The following is a 20,268-nucleotide window of genomic DNA, read 5'->3' as shown; positions in this document are numbered from 1 at the left end:
TAGTTTTCGCCTCTGTATTCTTTGCTTCTCGAGTTATGTTAAAATTTTTACTACTACTCCGTTTGGCCGCTGGCCCATAAAACAAAAAAGAAATGGCAGGGAAAGGAACGGAACGGAACGGAAAGGAGAGACGAAAACTTAAGAAACTGCAAATATTGTTGCCAACTGTATAAGGAAGAAGAAGCAGCTAAGAAAACACACACACAAAAGGAGCGCAGTGGAAAAATGCGCAGCGGAAAGAAAACAAAAAAATTGTGATGCGGCCATAACGAAATTTTGCTGCCGCCATTTCCGTTTTGAAATTTCCTTTTCTTACCGTAATTTGTCGGTGATTCATTTGCTCCGCTTCGCATTTATTTGTGCCTTCATTTGCCTTTCGCATAGCCCGGCCAACTGACACGCCTCTATTGCCAGCTCCAGCTACTCGTAGTGCCCAAGAGTACGTCTCGTGTCTGCTTCTTCTATTAAGTGCTTTTCTTCTTCTTTGTTTGGTCGCACTGCCACTTGTCGTGGCCCCAGGGCGACATCAAGCGCAAGCACGACAGAAAACCATGTGATCAGCCAGAGCTGTGATGCCCTCTGTTTTGTGTTCTCCATTCTAGTAGCGAAGCGTTTGCTGTTCTTCAGAAGACTTTGCCATCGATGCTCGGCGCTTCATTTTTGACTTGGGATCTTGAGACATTTGTGAACCACTTTAAATGTGCGGCTTGCGACACACGCTTTCATTTTGAACCACTTTTCTTATTTTTCCAATTTTTAAGTTATGGCATTGAACCGGTTCACGGTTTGCAGCTGTTTGAATACTTCTCTAAGAAATATTCGTAACGTAGCAGCCCTTGAACAATGACATGGAACTATTTTGAACCGGTTCATGAACTTGACAGAACCAGTGGTACTTAAAACTGGCCTAAGAACTATATTGCAGCACTTTTAACTGAATACTTATTGAGTTACAATATTGAACTATTTTTGAACCGGTTCAAAAATTCATGATGATGAACTTATGATTTTTGCTTGCTCAGCACATAAGCTAATATGTGTATTTAGATATTTAGACCTATTCCAAATATTGCATTACAACATTATTAGCAAAGTGTCTTTCGAACTAGTTCATGAACTGAAAAGAAAGTCATTGAAATATTATGCTGCTGTGCATAGGATTATATAGAAAGATGCTAAGTATTTTACTATACCATTTTTAACTAGTTCATGAACCAGTTCTTTTGAACCAGTTCATGAACTGACAACAAAGTCATTAACATATCCTGCTTGGTTTTCCAATTATTTGAAACTATTCTAAGTATTGCTTTCTAATGTTTTTAATAAAGTGTCTTTTGAACTAGTTCATGAACTGAAGACAAGGTCACCAACAGTTTCAATTTCAAGTTCCAAAAGCCAAAGGCAATGATTGATCTATATATACTGACATAAATAGATTATTACTGTGTACCGCTTTTGAACCGGTTCACAGCACAAAGCAGGCAGCAAAGCTCACGTATTATTGCAGTTCTTTGTCCTTTCTGAAGCAGTCCATTTCATTACTGCTTGCGAGCTATCAAAGTGATGCACTCATGAGCTGGTTCAGCGAACCTAGCGCATGCAATTATCCTGTACACATATCCTTGAGCCCTTTCGCACTTTTGCCGCTTGTTTAGCCCGCCCTCGTTCGAATCGTGTGTTTCATTTCATTGCATTTCACTTCATTTTATTTTCATAGTGCACACAAATTTCGCGTGCTTTTAATTTTGTTGTTCAAATTTGTTTCCTCATTTTTTTCTGCCTCATTTCTCTTGCTTCTACTCCTTTTTCCCTGTTCCCTTTTTTTTGTTTTTTTTTTTTGTAGCATTGCAGTTTTTTCTTGTAACCCGCATGCGACGATTCAGGCGTTAAACAAGCGTTGACAACAACAACAACCTGTGCTGAGGTGTGTGTGTGTGTGTGTGTGTGTGCAAATAGCATAAAAACGTAGCGTATGAGTGATACAAGTGTAAATTTGTTGAAGTGCTCGGATGGGGACAAAGCACAAAAAAGATACAGTTGAAAAAAATAGTTTGCGTGGGGGAAATGCAGCACTTGCTAATACCCTGCAATAGGTAATGGTCATGCATTTGAGCTTAGGAGAGTTTTTGCTATCAAATTTTGTTAGTGAATCGAAGAGGCCCACATCTAGTCCAGGCTTTGGCCTTAATCTGCTCTCACCTTTAATAAAAATTTTCAATTACAATTTTTATCAATTACGTCGTGTTAGGCAGCTTATAGCAATCTACCTAACTCTAATTGGACTTTAGTTCTTCTATAGAAAATATTTATTTCCATCAAACATGCCACGCCCATCAAGCAACACCCTGCATCAACTGCCAGCAGTGCATGCACTGCTTAGCCAACTCTGTAGGGCATAACATAACGTGAACAGTAACAATTGTGCACAACTATAAGCATACCTAATGACAAGTGTGTGTGTGTGTGTGTGTGTGTGTGTCCGTCCCATGTGTGTGTGCGCGCGCGCTGTGCACGTGTGAGCGGACGCCGAGTGCAACTCATGTATTTATGAAGTGTCAACAGCTTCGTCATGATACATGGGACCTTAAGCTATCTGCCCGCACACACAGCTCAACGGCTCATCCTTGTGCAAGCTCACTATGTATCTGTGCATGTGTGTGTGTGTGTGTGTAGTTTCTTTTTTTCTCTGTGCGGTTCTGACACTTGAGGGCAGCTTAATAGTTATTTTTCCTTATCAAAGTTGTGGCTGTTGCACTCGGCAGGTCTCAAACTGCCAGCTGCAGCTAATTAGATGATGACAAACGAATGTTCATTGCAGGGTAGCGGCAGAGATTACAGGGTAGCTGTCAAGGCTGCAATACATGTTTTGTTGGTTTTGGTTCAGCAAATATTTAGCCAATTAAAGGATAAAGCTTAAGCTAAGTTTATCCTGTAAAAAGTGTGTGACTAGGGGAGTGGAGGAGAAATTGATAGTTTTTAATTTGAAGAAGAGTTAAGAGGACAAGGATACCATGGCTGGGACAGCTACCTGAAGCAGAAGCCCAACTATGGCTAAGAAAAGAAAACATAATTTAATTAATTTTAATATAACCATGGCGGACAAGTGCCAGCCACAAAATGCATTAAGTCAAGTCAAAGTAATGCCAGCCACAAAAATAACTGCGAACATTGCCAACTAAGACTGGAGGTTAAGTGGACATGTTAAGCCAAGTGAGACTTTAAGGGGCTTATTAGCCGCCTTGACCCACTCAAAGGGCAAACGCTGGTGCACAGCCATACACAAGGACTTGCAGCTAGTTCACATGGAATTTATCGTTCATGCTGCTGTTAGGCAGCATGCGAGAGGGCATCTTCTAGTCGAATGCACAACTGCAACAATGCCACACACACACAAAACTTAAGACCATGGGAAATTGCAATTCTGGGTATATTGGACTGGTCTAAATCAATGTAGAAGGCAGCCGAGTTGAGTTAGACCTGTTCATCCGATTATGTGACTAACCCATTCCGCTGTTTAGCTGTTGCTCTACCCATTCAGCCGTCTGTCTGTCTGTCCATCAGTTCGCCTCTCTATCCGTTCAGTCTTTGAGCTTTCAGTACGTCTCTCTGATCATCTATTTGATCTTATCTTTTTCAGTTCGTTCATTCGTTCGTCCGTCCGTCCCTCCGTCCCGTTGCCAATTTGTCCATCTACCTTACTTAACATATTAATTATTCATATCGACTTCATTCATTTACCCCATATCGAAAGAACAAATATTCAGGCTGCAGGGTATCTGCCAGTTGGCTTGACTCTCGACTCGAGCCTTCCGTGTTGCAACTCAATTTGAAAGCACGCCGAAATATGAAAGTGCAGCGCATCCAGTCGCAGACAGAGCCAGAGATACTACAGTAGACATGAAAACAAGTCAAATGGAGGCAGATGCAACTACATGAACAAAATGGTCGACAGTCAGACGAAATTGTGTTTCTATGTCAAGCATAAATTTTAGCTCTCCTCTCACTCTCTGTCTCTCTAAGTATGATGAAGACGAACGCAGACAGGCAGACTCGCGACAGAGCTGTGGGATTTGTGTATATAAATTTATATATATATATGTATATATATTTATCTATATAGAAGGTGGTTGCTGTTCCTAATGAATGCCACCCGAGGGCCGCCGAGTTAGCGCCCAAGGCGCTTATATCATTTTCTTGTTAGTGCAAATAAATTATACGGAAATAATTTCATTTAGTTTGTGCAGAAAATAAGAAAGAAGTTCAACTAGTAGTAAAGGAATGAAAATTGTCTTGGCCAAACGGGAGCCTTCACTGTGCGTGTGCGTCGAGTGATCCCTCAATTCGCAACAGCCTGACAGCATTTAATTTCAAATGTAGCTAAGAGTGTCTAATTGCTGCTTGAAAGCATCCACAAAATGCTGAAAGCAAATGCACTTAACGCAGTTGAATGTTGCCCCATTCAAGGTTGTTGCAAGTCGCCAGGACGCATTCCCAAAAGGACGACGGCGACGTTGCTTTGGATTTGATTTGCGTTCTACCTTCGTTGCCACCATTGAAGTGAAGTCGACTGCAACTGGGGTAGATAGCTTGTTTGAGTGATAAGGCGCTCCTGCTGGCAATTCCCTGGCTTGCTGCACGCTTCGCTTCTCTCTTTCGCATAACTGTTGATTTTAGCAATCTGCTTTGCTGCTCCCTTTAATTCTGTCTTAGCTTCTTACTTTGATTTCTTAATTTGCTGCTCTGATTTGATCGCTGCAGGCTTTGACTCTGTCACTTTGCTTATCCTTTTGCTGCTGCATGCTTCTCGCTTGCGCCTGTCACTTCTCTTTGATTTGCAGCTATTGCTTATCTTATTGCTTAAACTATTTTCTAGCTTGCAATTGATTTTGAGTGTTTTATTTTGCTTTGGTTGCGTTTCAATTTCCTCTTTGTTTTTTTCAGTTTTTTTTTATCTTCTCACTTTGCTTTGTCCTTAAATTCATACTCCTCTCAGAGCTTTTGCTATTACATACATGCTTTTAATAGTATTTTTACAAGCCTATTGTGCTTCTTTCTTATGGCTTACTCGCTTTTCTCCTCAGTTTTCCAACTTCTTCTATTGTTTCTTTCTGTGCCTTCAACAATGTGGCCCCCTCTTTGCCTAACACTTAACTTTTTACTCATTTGCTTCTCACTTTGCTTCTCCCGCCCACCCGCTCTCTGCTCTCTCTGATGCACCTGGCTCTCGTTCTATTGCATTTTTCATTCAGCTGAAGAAAGTCCATTTGAATTTTCCTCTTCGGCAACCTTTCAAGCGCTTGGCATTCACACAATGCAAACTTTATGCAGTTCATTCGTTTTGTGGCTTTTTTATTTCGTTTTGTTTTTTTTTTTTTTTTTTTTTTTTGGTTCGTGTTCTTTGAAATTCAATAAAATCAACCGAAATTGGTAGTCAATAGTGGAATATAGTGGCCTGGTCGCTCTGTATTGCTGCCTGTCTGTCTGTTCGGCGGGAATGGGGCCACAAGCCGCACGGTTTGCCTTAAATTGTTTTCCGACAAATTTCGTGATGAGTGGATGGCAGGCGGCGGCGGCGGCGGCGGTGGGCTGCAGAGCCGGCATAAGGAATGATACAATGGAGACTTCTGGGGGAAACAAGTGAAAAAGTGTTGAAACACATTTTACAACTCAGCTGGAGTGCTTAATTACACACACACACACACACACACATACACAGAGGGAACGAGATAGATCGAGTGGCCAGAAGCGGGATAGGGCGAGAGGGAGAGCTAACAATGCCAAACAATAGCCAAAAGGAGAGTGGCAAATAAATTCGTGTGCGGTGGAACGTGTTGTATTGTAATACCAGAAAACTACAAAATCAAAACCACGATAACAACAACAACAGCAGCAGCAGCAGCAGCAGCAGCAAGGAACTGTAGCAAGCAACAACAAGTGGAACTGCAACTGCAACGCCTCCGAACCTGGTCCCACGCCCACTCAAACAATCTGCACTTTGAGCTGTTTAGGTGGCCATTAGTCTTAATGACTTTGCAGCAACGAGGGCGAGCGAGATAGAGAGACAGAGAGAGAGAGAGAGAGAGAGACAAAGACAAAGAGCGAAACGTGAAGAGCGTAAGCCAAATAAATAGTCAAGGCCTGAATGAGCTGCAGCTAGCGAAGCATCTGCAGAAAATAGCAAACTCTTTTCTCTTTAAATGAAAGTATTTAGCGTTGGGGCGCGGGCGCTTGTCTGTGGGCGTGGTCGAAAGAGATTGGGCGGAAGAAACGACGTAGGCGCTGCAAACTAACTGCAGGCTGCATTTGCTATGACGGCGACAAATGAAATTTCAACTTCAACAGCTGAAGTGGAGTGTACGTGTGTGTGTGTGTGTGTGTGTGTGTGTGTGTGTGTGTGTGTGTGTGTGTGTGTGTGTGTGTGTGTGCGTGCATCTCCTTTTTTATACTTTGCAGTGATTACCCGTTTTTATTTAGCTCTACAAAACTGTCCTCCCAACTAATCAGGTTTATGCGTCTGGCAATATCATGAAAAGCAAACAGACTTGCTGCAAGTACAGTAAAAACTCTTGCACATGCACAGCAACTGTTGATTTATGTTGTACCAGAGACAAACTAAGTATCGAGCATATATATCCAGCATACCTTTGCAAAGGCTGCCAAACCTACTCCTTGTCATGATTCACTTCAGTTTTGTCATTGTTGTATTTTAATGATCACAAAATGAGCTTTTTACAGCTCTTCTACGCCGTTGCTGAGTTGCTTGCTTTAAGTGATATAATCTTAAGCCGGCGGAAGTTTATGCACATGAATTATCGTAATTTTGCCACGCATAAACATGAAAGATGCATCGCAAGTACCGTCTGCGTATTTATTATATACCCTGTACTTTCTAACTTGTACAATAGGCTATGCCAGCTTTGAGCTAGAGCTAAGAGTGTATATGTATATGCTGTATAGGCAAATCGATTTAAAGCTAAGACTCGATAGATTCGAGGTATGCCTCGAGTTGTAGTTATAGAAAATGTATGCTACAGGGTATCTCCTAGCTGCCGATTGCAATACTTTTGGAGTGTATTTTTGGAACGTTGCGTATTGTAAACAATTAAAACTTTACGCGCCTTGGCAGAAACTTCACGTTTTAATTCCACTTTTCATAAGAACGGTAATTTTTAATGAGCATGCCAGGACTTCAGTTCCAACAGCAACTTCATCATCATCAACATCATCGGCAACAACATTAAGATGATGATGATTACGAGCAAGTGGAGCCAGAGCTTCAGCTAGCATTATCATGGCGTACTGTCCGCTCTCTGTCTCCGTCCTGTCTCTATCTCGTTCTCTTTCTCTGTCTCTGTCTCTGTCCGGGTCTTCCGGTTGGGCGTTGCATCCTGCAGTGCCTCGCTACTTTTTTGTTTACGACAATGAAGAGCACGCCAACATCCTGTGATGCGCCAGTGCCACGCCCAACTGTGTCTGTTCCAGCTTAAGTTTTTCGTTTTTTTTTTGCATGCTGCAGCTGCATTTAACCCGTTTGCATACCCTGTAATTAAAAGAGCAGAGAGCACTAATGATGGCCACAGATCAGGAAGTGTGAGAACTACATCTTAAGATCATGTTCTTAGAAACTGTATGATATAGCAATATAATAGCTATGTCATGGAAAGGCTGGAATAGATGGATAGATAGGATAGAGTAGGCAGATGGATAGGTTGATAAGACGAATAAGATTAAATAGATATTATTTATAAGGTGGCATAGAGAGTATAGATAGAGCTCATAGATAAGATAGAATAGATTAGATGAAATAGTTAGTTTGATTGGACAGATTAGTTAGATTGTTAAGGTATATAGGATACAAGACATAAAAAGAATGGAATAGGATAGTATGCGTATATATGGTACATAAGATAAGATAGATAGATTGGATAAGTTAGGATAGGAAAGATAAAAAAGTATAATATATATAATAGAATGAAGTGAATAGGCTAGATAGATAGGTAGAAGAGAATATATTGGATGGATATGATAGATGAGATAGATAGATAAGATAGAATAGAGAGGATGAATAAAGAGATAGATAGAAAAAATAGGATGTATAGCATAGGATACATAGATGTAATATATAGATAGGAAAAAATATATTGAATATATATGAAAGACAAGATGGATATACGCAGAGTTAGATATAAAAGATTTATAAGATAGATAGAATGAGCAGAAAAGACAAGTAAATACGTTAGGTTTGATGAGATATAGATATGAAAAGCAGGGTAAAAAGTTGAATATATAGTTAAGACGGCTAGAGTGAAGAGATATTATAGGAGAAGTATGACATAAAAAGACAAATTGAAAGACATAGAGCTAAAAAGAGTCAGATGGATAGATAGATGGAATACATACAATTGATAAGCTGTAAGTTAATAAGTTCAGAGTCTAGGAGTCGAATAGAAATAATCAAAAGAAATGGTCTTCTTCACACAGCTAACCGATTCACTTGACAATTTGAAATACTCCATTATTACAGGGCATCTGCTCGGCTCACAAATTAATTGTGAAGCTGTTCACTTTTTATTTTGTGCTTATCTACGTTTCGCTCGGCAGTGAGCGAAACAGCATTTGCACGCATTCGGTGTGGTTCGTTTAGTAATTTTCATAAATTACCCTTCAAAGAACGGGAGCGGGACAGGGGCGGGGAGCACAAAGGATAGCGCGAGTGGCGCTCGAGGCGCTGGGAAACAGATTTTCAAGGATTGTTGCAAGAACTCGCAGCTTTCGCTCTCGCACGCACACACAGCTACAAATTATCATTATCGGACGCTCCCTTAACCCAGTTCAAGCCAAACAAATTCATTTTAAATGATCAAATAATTGCACAGATTTTCGTCGAAATTATTTAACAATTTATTTGTGCTTGCCGCGTATACCCTGGCCATGTCCCGCATGGAGTATAATGTGCCGAAGCATCAATACTGCTTAAAAGGCAGCGAATTCCAAACATATTCCTGCACAGAGTATTCGATAAATATATTAAAAACGTCTTTCCTCGGTTTGTTTTTCCTCTTTTGATGACTGCAATTTTCACTCATTTGAAATGAATGCGCATTCGAGTGTGAGTCGACGCTTGAACGCACTTCAAGGGCATTCGTCCTTTACAGAAGGATTATTTTGACTGCAATCGTTTGTTGCTTACTATAGAGAATAATAATCGATTATCGCTAGCAACTAGCGAAAGCAAAGAGGCATAGTTAGCACTTTCAAGTTATATATAGCAATACCCACCTTATTTTTAGATGTTATTTGCATGCTAATAAAGCAATTACTCGATTAATCGGTTATCGATAGTATTTATCGTTTGTGGGGAAACGTTGTCAAGCAAAGAAATTTCTCTTTACAAATATAAAGTCATTCTCTGCATATGAATATACATAAAAACTGTGTTAAGAGTATTAAAACAGTTATCGATAATAAATAATCGATTAGCTTAAAGTTGAGTTAAGTGTGAGAAATGGTATAGTAACTGGCCAAATAATTTGAAATCACACAATCCCTACATATAGGCAACTCAAGTGAAAATAATCGATGACAGTAATCGATAACACTAAACAATGTGCAAGTTAATTTAAATATGTGTTAGTTGATTAAGGCTATTTAATAGTCTTTCGTTGCAGACTGGTGGCTAATAAGTGCAGCTAATCGAGCAACTTATCGTTAATCGATAACATAAAACAAAGTGTTGCATACGCGCTTAGAGTTGAGCTACTCAATCAAATGGTAATTCCTATGGATAAAGGTCTCTTGCCAAATAGACAGATGCATACGTATGCTCATGTATGCGCATATATATAAATACATATATATATATATATATATATATATATATATCTTTATAAGGTTATGTATATGGAACGAGCTTCTCTTTGTGACAGTTGCTGTTACAATGGCTGCAGATAAACAAGAAGCAGCCAACAACTGAAAGCAACACTTGAAACAATAATAATAACACAATCAAGTGCCTGTTCGCACACGTTTTTCAAGTGGTGCAAGCACCACCAAACCCACTCACAAGCCACTCACTCACACACAGACTGACATATATATATATATATATATATATATAAATATATATATGTATATAGATATCTGTGTGCATTTGCATGGCATTACGTATACGCGGCGTGTGCTGGACGAGCACCACATGCCGGCCGGCCTTTGCGTTTTTTTTACACATGCGTGCCTAAGAAGAATCCCATATGCAGCAGCAGTCGCCTCTACAGCAGCGCAGGCTCCGCTGCTCCTTCCCTCATACAGATATGTGCTCACCTGGCTGCCCCCCTTCTCAGCTCAGTATCTCTCTGCTCTGGCGGTGCAGCCAACCCGCTTTGTGAGGGAACATTTTAAGCCTTCAAGCTATCATCATCATCATCAGCAACAGCAGCAGCAGCAACAACTGAAGCAGGGGCCAACATTTTGTAACAATAGTCAGGTGTGTGCATATGTGTGCAGGTGCGTGTGCGTGTGTGTGTCTGTTTGTTTGCTGCCATGTCTGTGTTTGCTTTAGGTAATCATTTCAACGTGCTCATTCTAGTGCTATCGCCCCCTTGCCGCCGTCAACTGGCACTCTCGTTGGCCACGTCTGGCAGCATCTGTCTCAGGCAGCTGATCACCGGCGGGATAGGCGAGCGGCATGGACGCTGACTCATGCAGCAAGTCAAGCAGTCAGCAAGCCGTTCCTGCATTCCTGCTCCTTGTGCAATGCCATAATAAATTTGAGTTTGACTAGCTCAACCCACAAGCACCTGGCCAAAAGAAATGTCAGGCCACAAACAACACATTGGTGGTGCGCCCCATAAGCTTGACTGTCATATATCTTAGCAGCACCTCCAACATCTCTATCCCTCTCTGATTTCGACTACTCGCATGCAACTTTGCTTTGCTCTCTCCAAATGGGATAAAAAGTTGCTTTGACCAAGCACTTTATAACTTTATTAACCAACATTTCTACTTCGTTTTTTGTTTCTGCCTCAGTGTCTGCGGACAGTTATTAAATGACTTTTCACTTTATTCGACTTTCCATTTACGTTTCATGTTTTATATGCATTCATTGATTAGTTAAGCTTATGACAAGCTAAGCGAAGCAGTTCAATGTGATCAGAATTTGTGAGCTAGCTAATTGGGATAATCAACAATGTGACACTAGGGGAAAGCAGGACTAAGAGATTGAACTCTACACAGAGCATTAGAAGTCTGTGAGATCACAACTATTCCAAAACTGTGCTGAAGCTACTTATTCTAGAGCCTATTCATTAAAGAACCTTTTCGTACTTCTACCCGGTAAACTAAGCACAAAAAAACATATTCAAAATATCGATAGATATCGATAACACAGAAAATGTGTTGAGTTATCGACAACAGCCAATGATGAGCCAGTTCCTGGTAGAGCAATATATATTTTTAAGTAACAAGTAGCTAACTGCAGACACTCATAATCTCACACAAACAATCAGATCTGACTTGACTTGATCAACTCAGCTTGTCTCTTAAGTTCATATGCAGTTTTTAGACTTCTCGAAATTAGTTTATCCTACAAAGGTGAAGCAGCTTGTTAGCTGAGTAGCTGAATTGGCCAATAGGCATGGCCTAGAGCTAGCCTTAAGCTATTGGAGCTGTACTAAAAATTTCGTAGATATCAACTTTGAGTGCAGCTAAAGTTGACTCTAGGCAAAGTTTTTAAAGTTTTAAAGTTTTTTTTAAAGTTATTTAGAAAATTTTTGGATAGCCCCTTTAACAACTGATAGTTGCCTCGGTTTTGTTTGACATTGTATTATGAAGCGACTTACACCTGAGCAACGTCTGCAAAATAATTTAAATTCGAGTTGTGTTCATCAAAGTGAATCCCATTTTTGAAACAAAATCATATTGAAGCATCAATCGCATTAAATTCTCAAGCGAAAAAATGTATTTTGAGTGTCATCAAAAATAGATTTGTTTTATTTTACTGTGATATAAACTGTAGCAACTCTCAAAAAGACAACTTGATTTGGTTTTCCATGTCTTCAAGCAATCAGTTCGCACTCTAGCCAAAAATGTAGTCAAGCATAATCATCTAGCTGCATTTGCTGTTTGCTTCAGTCAGCTTTGCCTTTGCTTTTGCTTTTTCGCAGCGTCGCCCATTGTTGACACAAGTTTGCATAGATACGAGTTTTAAGCAATATAGCTTAGCTAAGAGGGAATTCATATGTGACACGTGCTTTGTGCTGCGCTCTACTTTGATATGGCAAGCGAACGACCTTTAGCTATAGTCATAAACTTCAAGAGCAGCTCAAGCGGCAACAGCTCGTTTTTGGCCTTTGAGTTTAATCATTTACTCAACAACAGCAAAAAAAAAAGAAAAAAAAGATAAAGATGATGAAGAAGAGGAAGAATGCCTTTTAAAAAATGTGCAACAACAGCGGCTAGAAGAAGAAGGAGCTAGACGCAAAAGCCAGTCAACGAAATAACCTTTCGCTTATGCATGCAGCTAGCTGCAATTTATGTGCTCATACACACACTCACACACATGGGCAGGCACGCATCCTTGGCACGTGTGTGCGTGTGTGTGAAAAGTCAAGTTGGAAAATGTTTCCAGCCAACACCTTCTAATAGTTTCTAGGTTCTCTTCTTCTGCTTTTATATTTTTTCACTTTTTTTCGCTTCTGCTTTCAATGGCAGCCATCGCTGACACCATTTTGTAAGCCTGTCTCTGTGTGTGCGTGTGTGTGTGAGTCCTTTTTGCCAGCTTGTTTTTATAGAATTAAAAAAAAAAAAGAAAAAAATATGTGTATATAAAATAAACTTTTGGCCTTTGACTTTGGGAGTCGTTATGCATTTTAATGCACGCATACTTCGCGCATCCTTTGGCCTTGAGCCAAAAAAAATGAACTAAAGGACTTCAGTGTCAAGCACTTTCTAGAGGACTCAGCGTAAATGCAAATGAAAAGCTACAAACATCTTTCGATTAGAATGAAAGTCGATTAATATCCTGCTCATCAAATTTATGCTTTCATTTAATACTTTATGAGTCCTAACACGAAATGCTAAGAGAGTATATTGGTTCTGTTCAATGTCTTTCTTTGTGTGTCACATTCGTCCGAGTGCTAAGACTCAGACCAAAAGAAGAAATACCATATCTCACCTTCTTACTTAATATACCTTATATACTTTATATACTTTATATACTTTATATACTTTATATACTTTTTATACTTTATATACTTTATATACTTTATATACTTTATATACTTTATATACTTTATATACTTTATATACTTTATATACTTTATATACTTTATATTCTTTATATACTTTATATACCTTATATACTTTATATACTTTACATACTTTATATACCTTATATACGTAATATACTTTACATACTTCATATACTTTATATACTTTATATACTTTATATACTTTATGTACTTTATATACTTTATGTTCTTTATATACTTAATATACTTTAAATACTTTATATACTTTACATACTTTATATACTTTATATTCTTTATATACTTTATATACTTTATATACCTTATATACTTTATATACTTTACATACTTTATATACCTTATATACGTAATATACTTTACATACTTTATATACTTTATATACTTTATATACTTTATATACTTTATATTCTTTATATACTTTATATACTTTATATACCTTATATACTTTATATACTTTACATACTTTATATACCTTATATACGTAATATACTTTACATACTTCATATACTTTTTATACTTTATATACTTTATATACTTTATATACTTTATATACTTCATATACTTTATATACTTTATATACTTTATATACTTTATGTACTTTATATACTTTATGTTCTTTATATACTTTATATACTTTATATACTTTACATACTTTATATACCTTATATACTTTCCATACTTTATAAAATGTACATACTTTATATACCTTACGGACTTTATATAATGTCCGCACTTCGTATACTTTATGTGCTTTTGAAGTAAAGTGAAGCTTTTGAAGTATAACTTGTTTGCCCTGTTTAAACGTGCCTTAAATTTCATTCGCCTCAATCCTCACTTTTGCCTGTGGGCCTTAGTTAGCTCTTGATTATTTTTCTTAATTTCTTCGACACTTTTTCTTGCAACATTGCAACAATTTGGCTTTAATGAGCGGCAGCTGCGACCGCCTCCAAGTATGCAACAGCTTTGAGCGTATAAAAGGTGGAATTCTTGACGTAAAATGTTGCATAAAATACGGCCGGGACTGCCGCAATCCAACACCAAGCCCCAACTTCTATACCAATTGCAGCCGCCCCGCCCCAACGCCATTTACCCTATGCCTAGCCATATCCGCATCCATATTCCTGGTCCGTAGTGCCGCCTCATCTCGCAGCACTCCAGAAACATAATATGCGGCTACGCAATTATTTTGCATGCTCCATTTTAACAATTTAAAAGAGCGGGCAAAAAAAGTCCAAGCATATGCTGTTTCATTAACAGACAAGACCAGCAGATACCCTACAAATGGATATTAGACAATAATTCTGTTTTATTTGAGGAACTTTTCGAAGAGTTCTGTGTGAGCTGAAACTGGCACAGCTACGCGCTGCAGGGTATGCACAGCATTAGCTGTTTCGACCCGCTCCGGCACAGCTCAACTCTACAGGGTATGCGCTGGCTGAAATGTGAACAAGTGCAAGGCGAAAATGAACGAATGAGTGACTGGGCCAGCCAGCAGCCCCAACCCTGACTTAATACCCCTCAAATGGTATACGTACATATATATGTGGGGCATTAGAGAGTCGTTGAATGAGACAGGATGTATACAGTATATAGGATGTAGTCCCATATAGCATGTATGTGTGTGTCTGTGTGGTGTGCGAAGGGAGCGTGGAATGCGACTCCAGACCGGGACAGCGACCGGGACTGCAATTCGTTTTCATATGCACGCTTAAGTACGTCGCAAGTGTGGAAAAAAAGTATCAACAACAACAAACAGTTGCCAAAGCGAAGAGCCAAGAAAATATTAAGTTAACACACACAGACAGACACTCGCACACTCGCACACTCGCCCACTTCAGAGCAGAAAGTCTGCTCAGTTTTTATTTACTTTTTCCTCATTTTCTATTCTTTACTCTGTATTTGTTGGGCGCCCTTTTTATGGCAACTATTTTCTCATTAGCAGCGAGCCTGAATGCCTTTGAATTCTTGCTGCAACCGCTGCCTGCTGCTAATAAAAAGCCAACAAGATCTGCCACGCTGCAGTGTTCCGGTATGCCAAGTTCTTGGCTTGACCTGTGCGCCGGCATTTTTCACTCTCGACATAATTAACAATCGGCTGCAAAAGAATTAAAATATTTTGTGCTTCGGGCAGCCTCTACAAATCTGTCAGAAGTGCAGCTGCAGCCTAGGCTCAACTGACTGACTTTGCTTTTGCAATTTACAGTTTACAATAAGTTCTTAACATTGAAATTTCGTTTTCTTTTCCAATTTCAAATTTTTGAAATTTTTTATATTTGAAATTTTTATTTAAATTTATTCGAAATTTATTTTAAATTTATTCAAAATTAATAATAGATTAATTCTACATTTATTCTAAATTTATTCTAAATTAATTATAAATTAATTCTAAATTTATTCTAAATTTATTCTAAATTTATTTTAAATTTATTCTAAATTTATTCAAAATTAATTATAAATTAATTCTAAATTTATTCTAAATTTCTTCAAAATTTATTCTAAATTAATTATAAATTAATTCTAAATTTATTCTAAATCAATTATAAATTAATTCTAAATTTATTCTAAATTTATTCTAAATTTATTCTAAATTTATTCTAAATTTATTCTAAATTAATTATAAATTTATTCTAAATTTATTCTAAATTTATTCTAAATTTATTTTAAATTTACTTTACATTTATTTTAAATTTATTCTAAATTTATTCTAAATTAATTCTTAATTTCTTCAAAATTATTCTAAATTAATTATAAATTAATTCTAAATTTATTCTAAATTTATTCTAAATTTATTCTAAAATGCTATAAATGTTTTATGGCAACTTCTTTAGATTATCTCAGATGCCATAACTGTCAAGGCTTATCTGCCCGAGCCTCGACTTGAAATATATCAAATAATCCCTTAAACCTTTCCTAAAGTTATACTCTTTAGCTCATTGCCCTTCATAATTATTATCATTTCTGTGTTCTGTGGCAACAGCAACTTTTTGACTTTATTTCAATTTCAATTTTGTATTTCTGGAGCGCATAAATGGCAGCGATTATTGTTGTTGCATGAACAATTGACTAATTGTTAGGAAGGTGGTAGATAGGAAGCGCTGTAGAAGATGTCATTTAGGGTTTTGTTCCGTTTCATATCTTGAGTTTCGTTTCCGTTTCGTTCCGTTTCGCTGGCTGCTCAGACGGTCTGCAGCCTGTAGCAGCAATCGAGTGCGAGAGCAGAAAGTTCAAATCGCTTCAATTCGATGCGATTCAATTCGATTCATTTGCTTTGAATTTCATTAAAATTTTCGGTTTTCAGTTTTGGCTGTGGAGGGGCAAGTGGAATAGTTTTCTGCATTTCCTGCGACAGCAATTGATGCGATGCATTTCATTGTATTTGCCACAAATTCAATGCATATTTAGTGAGAGCGAGAGAGCAACATGTGACTTGATTTGCTGTCTGTTTGACAAAACCGCACAGTATTTAATTACATATCAAAATGCATTGTATGTCTAAATAGAATCAACTCGAAACATGCACATACACCTGCAACACCTGCTGTTATCGCTGTATCCTAACGCATTCATAGATAAAACGCACGCAGAGTCGAGCACAAAATGTTGTATTATGACCAAACATGCAAAACAACCTCATTACCAGAGCACCCACACACACACACAGACACAGCACGAGGGTCGGCCATTGTTAACACACACGACTACACACACACTCACACACACCCATACACCAGCAAGCATCTACTTGTGTGTGTGGCTCTTTTCGTTGCTAACGAAATTATTGACATCGTCGAGCGCGAACCTGTAAAAATGTACTCAAACCTCGAACCTTACAACAAGTCGATGTGGAGTCGACTTCCAGATGCGCTCACTTTCGTAATTCCCAGCAGTCTAGGCTAGACTCGACTACGATTCATAGCTTTCATAGTTGCTTTGGCCTGTTTCGGCTGTGGCTTGACTTGCATCGAGTTACGGTTCGCCTTGTGAACTGGTTCAGCTATTGATTCCGATCTAAAACTTTCTTTTCGATGCGCTGTGAATGAGAAATTGAACTGTGCCCATTCCTAATTGGCCTAAAATTTTGATTCGGCTTATGAATCAGCGTTTGCTGTAAATGGTTCAGCTTACGGTTCGCATGCAGGACTCGCTTGAAGAATTGGTTCGGCTTGTGTTTGCTTCAGTTAACTGTGCCCATTCTCTATTTGCTAAAAGTCTTGGCTTATTCTAATCATTCCTTCAATAAGGTTCAGGAATTTTGGTTTTGGTATTGATTTATTGGAATTTTGTTTATTTGGTTTATATATGGTTCGACTGTTGTTTCGCTTGTGAACTTGTTTTTCTCTTGGTTCCGTTGTCTATTCCCAATAAGACTTTGCCTAAAAGCTGAGTTCAGCTAGAAAACCCGACTTTATTTTGCTTCATTCTCATTCATAAGCCTGGTTCAGAGCTCACTTTACTCCCAATTGTGGTTCGGTTCACTGTTCATACATCAGGCACTCATAAACTCTATATATATTTTTTAAGATATCAATCCGAGCATAACTATGACTAGCTATAGCTATATTCAGCTCCAAAATTCCCTCCAGCTTAGACGCGGACTGACAATGCCATGAGCTCCTGCTGCAAGGGTGCTTGAATGTCGCCATCATCTATCTAATGAATGCAAATATAGCCACAATAAGTGTTATTACGAGCACACGCCTGTGTGTGTGTGTGTGTGTGTGTTTATATATCAACTTACATGTGGGCAAAGTGAAATGGCGAAATTAATTTTCATGTTGCGCTACCTAAAAATAACGCGGCTTCATTAACGTCAGCAAAATGGTTGGGGCGAGGCTCTTTGCTACCTGTTCAAATGGAGCTCGGGCAAAGGCGAGTGAAAGGCAAGGCAAGGCATCATCATATTTGCTCTATATTTATGCATCGTTCAGCTCGCTTCTGCTCATTAGAGGCATTAGATAATGAGAGATAGTTCCGATTGCGTTCACAGCTCAGAGCAATCCGACTAACGTCACTGAGCGAGAGAGCGAGGGAGGCTTACTTGATGTAAGTTAATCGATGCTGCTCAGTAATTTTGGTAAAAGTAGCGAAGGCAAGTGCTTGTTCCATAGTAAAGATATATTGTATCCATATATAGATTGATATAGCAGCTGCATCCCAATCCATTAAGAGCAAATCCAGTGACCATTTCGTTGTGTCTCTGTGTCAGCAATGTCTCGGACTGCTGCACTGGACAGCGCGTCGAGTAATCTGGGATATGTTTCGGTGTCCGACATGCGGCTGCGTGTGTTGGGCACGTGTTTGAGGTATGTCGAGCATGGCCATGTTTATTACTCCTGCTTCGAGTGTATGGGCAGCGGGCAGACATGCAGTGCGACCCCTTTCGGGTGTGACAGGTGAAATGCGCTTGAGTCGACAGGCAAATGGATGCAACAGATGCAGAGACATTTATGAGATGAAAGTTGAATGAAGAAATTGCTAGAGTGTTAAGCGAGAAAGAGACGGAGAGAGCACGTATGAGCTCGTATCTCTCTGTTTAATTAAATTTTATTTGAAGAAACGGTTCAGGAAGTGCTTCAGTGCTTTCGTCTGCAATCTAGAGCTAATCCTATTTGGCATGGGCAATATTATTAGAAATAAATTCAAGTGCTATCAGGAGTATTTTTTAAACCGGTTCGAAGCTGGTTCGCAGTATTCTTTAAGCTAGTGATTTGCATGAAACCATCAATTAAATTTATTATACAATGTTAAGCAACTGAGGAGCAACTCTAATATGAGCGCAAAGCACGCCAATTGAACCACTTTGAAAGTGGTTCAGCATTTTAAATGGCTGTCTGCTTGAACTGCTAATATTTGATAATAGAACTAAAGCTAGCAATAAGGGAAAACATTATGAATTGCTTGCAAAAGCGAGTTAGCAATGCTTTGCGAACCGGTTCGCAAGTGGTTCAAAGTTATATTTTTATGCAAAGCAATTGAAAGTAGAATCTCTAGCAAATGGTTCAAGCAAACATGTTTCATATGAGAACGCGCATTAAACCGGTTCGCAACTGGTGCGGTTTCATACATTACTATAAGATTGTGTTGCCTTTATTTATGATAAAGTATAACTCTAGGACTTATAAAAGTCATTGAGCAAACACATTTATCATTGACCCTTGAACCGGTTTACAAGTGGTACAGAGTTTATTTAGGCTAAGCAGCTGAAATCAGCACAAAAATCGAAATAAAATAGCTAAAAATTTGGAACTGTGTTGAGCTTAAAGTATTTCTTAAAACATCTCAAATAGACCAATGGAACGGTTCGACAACTGGTTCAGATTACATGTTCGAATGTACTTCAGCGTTGTCTCCGAATTGAAAAGATTTTATGAAAATTACCATGAGAAACCCGTTCGACAATTCGTGTCAAGCCAAAGCAAAGCAAGCGTATCCAATGTCCAGAGGGTCCGGTTCGGTTTCGGGGCCAATGCGATTAGATAAATGAAAATGCTTTCGCACATCGGCCCGAAGCGTTGCCAGCTAAGCTCTGCTAGCTGTGCAAGTAATGGGCCACTCGTGTTGCCTTTTGAGTGCATTCAAATGCGCACTCATCAGATCAGAAGCCAAAGTGTCAGCTCCCCAATTGCCACTGTAACTGTGCTGGTCAACTCCTTGTCAAACTTTGGGGACTTGGACTGGAGCTGAAGCTGGACACTCATAAAAAGTTGCTGTTGCTGGAACGACTAATAACAGGCAGCGTTTAAGGAGCTGAGCTTTCATTTAATGCAATTGCCATTAAGTTCACTTGACGACACAACCGAAAACTCTGCCCTGGAGTCAGTTCCAGTTCCAGTTCAGAGCTTCAACGTTGTGTGTGTGGGGGTGGAAGAGCAGAAGGTCGCCGGCTGCTATTTATTTTCATTTTCGAGCATTTATGGTTTTATCTCTTACGCTTCCACGCACCACTTTCTACTTTCTGCCACACTGTAGATACCCTGTACTCCATAGAAAATGTAATGAGCAA

The sequence above is a fragment of the Drosophila hydei genome, unplaced genomic scaffold (assembly GCF_003285905.1).
Source record: "Drosophila hydei strain 15085-1641.00,03,60 unplaced genomic scaffold, DhydRS2 tig00000215-arrow-arrow-pilon, whole genome shotgun sequence".
Taxonomy (NCBI): domain Eukaryota; kingdom Metazoa; phylum Arthropoda; class Insecta; order Diptera; family Drosophilidae; genus Drosophila; species Drosophila hydei.
Note: the sequence above shows the minus strand (reverse complement) of the source record.